This window comes from Labeo rohita, chromosome 18 (assembly GCF_022985175.1).
Source record: "Labeo rohita strain BAU-BD-2019 chromosome 18, IGBB_LRoh.1.0, whole genome shotgun sequence".
In the NCBI taxonomy this organism is placed as follows: domain Eukaryota; kingdom Metazoa; phylum Chordata; class Actinopteri; order Cypriniformes; family Cyprinidae; genus Labeo; species Labeo rohita.
The window spans coordinates 22,922,497-22,929,862 of NC_066886.1; positions in this window are offsets into that span (position 1 = coordinate 22,922,497).

Below are 7,366 nucleotides of genomic sequence, written 5' to 3' on the forward strand. Positions count from 1 at the left end.
TTCCAGCCTCAGCCCAATCAGAAGCACCAGTACTTACATAGAAACCTATACAAAGTAGCCAGAAAGAAATGCTCATTTTACAGAAATACGTCAGGATTTAGGGGCTTTTGCATCTGAACTTTTCATATAGTTGTGGTATACTGTTTCTAAAGTACATTCACACTTGTGTTTTAGGAAGCCAAACAAATTACAATATAATAAACAATAACAGCACTCAAAGTTCATTGCAAAGAGAGAAATTGTCTACAGCTGGTAGTGACTACAACAAGCTTCTTCCTAGTACTTCCTACTGACATCACAAACCCTGAAATTTACATAAACCTTCCCCCTTGGAACATGCGGCTACCCATAATGGTAAGAGGCGTGATGTTTCTGGACAACGTGCATTAGGTGGTTAGTGAATCACAACACAATGGGCAAACAAACAATTCTGATTCCACTGCGAATTTCTGAGGGAGGAACCAGGAAGTCAACAGGCCGTTTTTTTAAGAGAACAGAAAAGCAGTGTAGAATTAAAGCTGCAAGCAGCAATGAAAGGGCCCTTGCACCCGGGCTCACCGCTGACCGGTGGCTTTAGGAAAACAGAGAACGGTGGGCAGTATGCTTTTAATATAGTAAATATAGGAAGAATGTGTCAGTCATTAATGTAAATGTATAACATGTAAACAAGTTAAATGTAGAACAAGTTACATCCTTTTGCCAGCAGTTGGCACTATGATTGAAACTGAATATAAGCCTTAAGACATGTTTAGGCCAGTACTCTTATCAAACATGAAGTTTGGGGCAGACCGGACATTGCATGTTTAAGTTAGTGTAAAACAAGTCATTTCCTGTTGCCAGCAGGTGGCACTATGATTGTAACAGAACATTGACCTTTATGTGTGTTCAGGTCAGGACTCTTATCGAACAAGTGAAGTTTGGGGCAGATTGGACACTGCATGCATGAGTTACAACAAATTCCTCTTTCATGGCATTAATAGCATGCATTAGCACTTAGTAATTTCTTCTAGCATGTTTAGCACAAAATGGCATATTTTGCTGTGCTTTAATAGTCCATCACAGTGTTAAACATGTCACTTCCAGTTGCCAGCAGGTGGTGCTATGACTATAACCGAATATGGGCATGTAGATATCTTCAGGCCAGGACTTTTATCAAACATATGAAGTTTGGGCCAGATTGGACATTGTTTGCATGAATTACAACAACTTGCTTAGTTCCTTAGGACTTAGTTAAGTGATGCTAACATGTTTAGCATGTTTCTAGCATGTTGCTACTCTATTTAACACATGTTTGATACTTTTTAATATGTTGCTAGGCATCCATAACATTATTAAATATGCCACTTCCTGTTGCCAGCAGGAGGAGCTATGACTATAACTGAATATGGGCATGTGTTCAGGCCAGGACTCTTATCAAACATGTTAAGTTTGGGGCAGATTGGACATTGCATGCCTGAGTTACAGTAATTTTCTGTTTCATAGTATTATTAACATGCTTTAGCAAATTAGCTAAGCATTGCTAGCATGCTTTACTATGTTTGTAGCATGTTGAATATTAAGTTTGGGGCAGATTGGACACTGTATGCATGAGTTACAGCAATTTCCTTTTTCTTTTTATTAATAGCATGCTTTAGCTCTTAGCTAAGTGTTGCTAGCATGTTTTAGCATTTAAAACTTGCTAACGCTTTTTAATGTGTTGCTAGGTGTCCATAACAGTATTAAACATGTCACTTCCTGTTGTCAGCAGGTGGCGCTATGACTGTAACTGAATATGGGCACTGACATGTGTTCAGGACCGGACTCTTATCAAACGTGTGAAGTTTGAGGCAGATCGGACATTGTTTGCCTGAGTTATAGCAACTTCCTTTTTCATGGCGAAACATCAAAGTTTGTCGGGCCACTAGGGACACGCCCCTCGACAAAAACAAGATCTTCACAATTTAGCATCGCAAAGGCCTTTTAATAACATTTAATAAAAATTTAATAAATATTTGAGATGCTAAAGAGATCTCAGTTTTTGATTTCTTTCCTTCTTTCCTCCCACCATGGTTTCTGCCAGAGCCTATATCATTAAAAATGAAATTGGGCAGATTATGTACAGATATATACTGATGCTATGTCAAAAGTAATACCCAGTCAAAAGAAAAGTGGCAAAACGAATAAGTATTCCACAATTATATATATATATATATATATATATATATATATATATATATGGAAAAAGCGTATCAGATAACATGCTAGTCTTTACAACAGAGCTTGTGGCAGTTTTGTGGGCTCTTGGTTGGGTGGAGAAAAAAAGACCTAGGAAAAGAGTGAGGACAGGAAAAGAGACAGTAAGAGTAAGGCAAGGTCAAATTTAATAGTAGAAAAGGCATTAAATCGAGTTAATTAAAATGGGATTTCCAGCACATATAGAGATACAAGAGAATGAAGAGGCTCATATTGAAAAAAAAAACAAATAAAAATGTATGCAAAATTTTGTATGCAAAAATGAAGCTGAATTGGTGCCAAGTAATTGAGCAAGTAACAGCAAATTTATGGTACAATTATGTTAGAACACACATCAAATAAATTATTGGGAAGGAGTGACAGTATGGTAATAACTAGACATATTAAATTAGGGGCTGAGAATGGTTGGAAAGCATCCGGATGGCAGATGCATGTGTGGGGATGCAGAAACTGTGTATGTTTATGTGTCTTTATGGAATGCATCAACTATTGTACAGTGAGAAATCTCATGTATTCAGAGCTGTTGAAATCTGGAGAAATCGATTCTAAGTACTATGGACTATAAAACAACAAAAGCTGTAGTAACTTTCTACACCAGGGGTGCTCAATCCTGGTCCTGGAGATCGACTTTCCTGCAGAGTTCAGCTCCAACCCTGACCAAACACACCTGAACTAGCTAATTAGGATCTCAAGGAGCGCTTGATAATTACAGACAGGTGGGTTTGATTAGGGTCGGAACTAAACTCTGCAGGAAAGTCGATCTCCAGGAAAAGAGTTGGGCACCCCTGTTCTATGGCAAGCCGTTCAGGAAATAATTCATGTGTATTGTGTGAATATGGATTGGTTCATTGGTTGAATGAATGGTTTAATGACAAACACATTTGTTTATAATACATCGGTATAATCAGACATATATTAATTTAGATGCATCGGTCTGATCACATACACATGGGTTTGCTCCTGTATACGTTGGTTTGTTCAAGTAAACATTGGGCTCCTCAAATATGCAATGGTTTCCTCAAATATGTTTTGGTCTGTATATATTGGTTTCTTCAAGAATATATTGGCTTGTGTATATATATTGGTTTATTCAAGTATATATTGGTTTAGATATATCGGTTTCTTGAACTATGTATTGGTTAGTGTATATTTTGGTTTGTTCAAGTATATATTGGTTTAGATATATCGGTTTCCTCAACTATCTATTGGTTAGTATATATTGGTTTATTCAAGTATATATATTGGTTTCGATACATTGGTTTCCTCAACTATGTATTGGTTAGTATGTATTGGTTTATTCTAGTATATATTGGTTTAGATACATTGGTTTCTTCAACTATGCATTGGTTAGTATATATTGGTTTATTCAAGTATATATTGGTATAGATATATATCGATTTGCACGAATATGTATTGGTCCCCACGCCTGGATGTTACTGCACGTCTGTTAGCGGGATTACGGTACAGGTACCTGGAGCGGCCAAAAAGCTCACAAAGATGTCTATTTAGGCAGTTACTATTTATGTTACTAAAAAAAAAAAAAATATTTTAAAAATATTAATTTTGCACAATATAAAAGGTATAGTTATATTACAGTGAAATATATTTTACTGTTGATTTTTTTTTTTAATCTAGCACTCTCTATTCTTATTCTATTGTATCTTATTCTATTTGTTTTATTTTTTTTATTTAATAAGAAAAGAACCTCCAACAACACTAGCATTCTCTATTCTTTTGCTCTTCTATGAACTTATTTTATTTTAATTTATTAGAAACAACGACCCTTTTATGCATTGTAACACATTAATCATTTTCTGCTTTTTCTACAGGCACTATTAAAATTCCTTCATAGGTGAAATGAAGTTTGCAATAAAATCTTATTCAGGGTGACCGTGACTCTGTCTGTGTCAGGTTTAAAAGTAATTGGCAGAGAGATGTTAAAAATTTCACAGTAAACAAGAAAGCAAGATTGAAACCAAACTTTTTTTGTTACTGTAAACATTTGTGGTTGTGAATACAGTATTTTACAGTATGAAAGAAAGGAAATACATGACTCCAAGCTTTTGAAGAGTATAGTGTATAATGTTACAAAAGCTTTTTATTTCAGATAAGTGCTGATCTTTATATCTTTTGATTCATCAAAGAATCCTGAAACATTTACTCAACTATTTTAGATATTTATAATAATAATAAATGTTTCTTGAACAGCATATTATGTAGAATGATTTCTGAAGGTTCATGTGACACTAAAGACTGGAGTAATGATGATGTAAATTTAGCATTTCGTATATGTTACAATATATTGCATTTTAAAATATATTCAACTAGAAAGCAGTTATTTTAAATAGTAAAAATATTTCACAGTATTACTGCTTTTGCTGTATTTTGGATCACATAAATGCAGGCTTGGTGAGCAGAAGATTATTTAATTAAAAAAACAAAAATTAAAAAAAATTCTGTTCAAAAACTTTTGACTGGTAGTGTATATTGATCATGTGTAGTTGGACAGAAACCAAAGAAAATTTAGAAAAAGGTGATTATTCCAAAGCATATTTCAAGGCCTATTCTAAAGCCATGATTGGTTGGTGTTAAGTAAAGCAATGAGCGTTTGCACAAGTGAGGTGTTAGTGTGAGGCACTGATGAATTAGTGTGCCATTTTGATTGGCTGTGTTTGAAAAAAGAAATCAAGATACTTCCTGTTAGATTTTTGTGTGTTATATAGAGAATTGGGTATATGTCGAACATAACCTGACCAAACCTGGAAAACAGGTCTCATCGCTTCTACTTAAAAGCAGTATTAAATAATGGCGATATCAATGGACTTTTAAGGTAATCAGTTAAATTAGCTGGCTGTTTTTATTGTTGACGTTTTATTCGACTTTTATATATAAATGTTAGTGAAAAGAATTGAAAAAAAAAAAACTTTTATATATCAATCCACATATGTGATGGACATTGGTTATGATTATCTTTAGTGTCTATTTTGAAGGCATCTTGAGTAAAACAGCTTCATATTTAACAAGGTGAATGTAAAAAACCTGTGAACCAGAAGAAACAAGACCTTAGCAGAATACGGAAGTCTGTTGCGCATAACCCCTAGAGTGTGTTGTGTTTTAAATTTATTTATTTATTTATTTTATTTATTTTAATTCATTATTTGACAGGGACCGTAGACAGTAAAAAAAAACTGCCCCAGAATTAGCTACATAACTAAATTTCATCTGCTGTCCCTGGGCAGGAGAGTACCAAAACAAATTATAAAGTAAAAACACTGATATAATACCATGTACAGTAAAACAGCTCTTACAGAAAGAGCTGAGTGACCGAAATCAGTAACTCTAAAATTCGCTGCACAATCACCTCTTGATGAGGCTTTAGTATGCTGTATATTTTCAGCACAGGAGAAAACAATTTTTTCAAGGGTGAAGGTGCAAGATTATTAACATTTTTGTACATTAAACAACAATTAGTATATAGTTTTGCAGATTTGGTGTATGGTTCTGGTGTTTGAGTGTCAGGTTTCAGAAAATGCGTGACAAGTAAAGACTTTGTGTGTAAGCAGTTGAAAAAAAACCTGTAATAACTTGATTAAAAACTTTGATTAATAATTATTCAAGAAGAAGCAAATATATATTTTATGAAGGTCGTGATGGCAAAAAATTAAAAATAATTTCTTACTCCAAACACTGAGTTTTGATTTTAAAGTGAACAAATGATGTAAAACTGTTTTCACACATGATCACTTTGTGTGTAGGTCATCTGTAAATGTGTGGCATTTAAATGGCAATGTTTCCCCAATTAAACAAAAGAGCTGTCAATTTTGAATGATGTGTGTAACATAGACAATTTCGCAATAGCAAAAAACTTTGCAATAGCACATTTTTTTTTCATTTTAAGACAGTTTTATTTTATTTTTCCCCCTTTGTTTTGGTTTGTATTTGTTATATTTCTGTTGTGATAATTCTGGAATCCACTTCCACTTCAATATATATCTTTATATAAGTGGTTTATTAAGTTGTTATTTAATATTATTGTATGAAACATTACATGATTTAAATGAGGCCCACATGTGAAACTTGAATAGAATAGAATGACATGTCTTCTTACTGAAATGTGCTCTCTCCTTGTTTTGAGAAAAGCAACCAAGACATTAAAACACACAATTACTTTTCTGACTTGCTATGACAGCTTAGGTCACAAAGGTCATTTATAGGGCCTTTTATCTACATGACCAATTTACAGTTAAATCATTTACTTTGTTTTTCATATATAAACATAGAAAATAATGAAGAATATTGTCTGAAACCTTTAGCTGAGAATAAGTTCTGTTTGGGGAAGTTCCTAATAATGTAACAGAATCTGTTTTTCATTTTCTCCCAAACTGTAAAATAAAACTCAATAAAACCTGACACAGACAGAGTCACGGTCTCCCTGAATAAGATTTTTTTTTTTTTTTTTTTAAATGTATTTGACCTCTGAAGGAATTGTAATAATGCCTGGTTAAAAATCAAGAAATGGTCAGTGTTATAATACAGTGGTTCCCAACCACATTCCTGGAGACCCCCCAACATTGCATGTTTTCATGTCTCCTTAATTAAACACACCGATTCAGATCATCAGCTCATTAATAGAGACTCCAAGACCTGAAATGGGTGTGTCAGACAAAGGAGAGATACAAAATGTGCAGTGTAGAGGGGTCTCCAGGAACGTGGTTAGGAACCACTGTTATATAATGTATTTTGACAGAATTTGCCCTTAATTTTCTCCCAAACTGTAAAAGAAAACATAATAAAACCTGACACAGACAGAGCCACTGTCACCCTGAATAAGATTTTATTGCAAACTTCAATTCACCTCTGGAGGAATTTTAATAGTGCCTGTAGAAAAAGCAGGAAATTATTAATGTGTTACAATGCATAAAAGGGTCATTATTTATAATAAATAAAAACAAAATAAATACATAGAATAGACAAAGAATAGAGAATGCTGCAATTCAACAATGTGTTGTTGGAGGCTCTTTTTCTTTTTTAAGTAAAACAATAAAACAAATAGATAAAATAGAATAAGAATATAGAGTGCTAGATAGAAACTCCACAGTAAAATATATTCAATTGAAATATAACTGTACCTTTT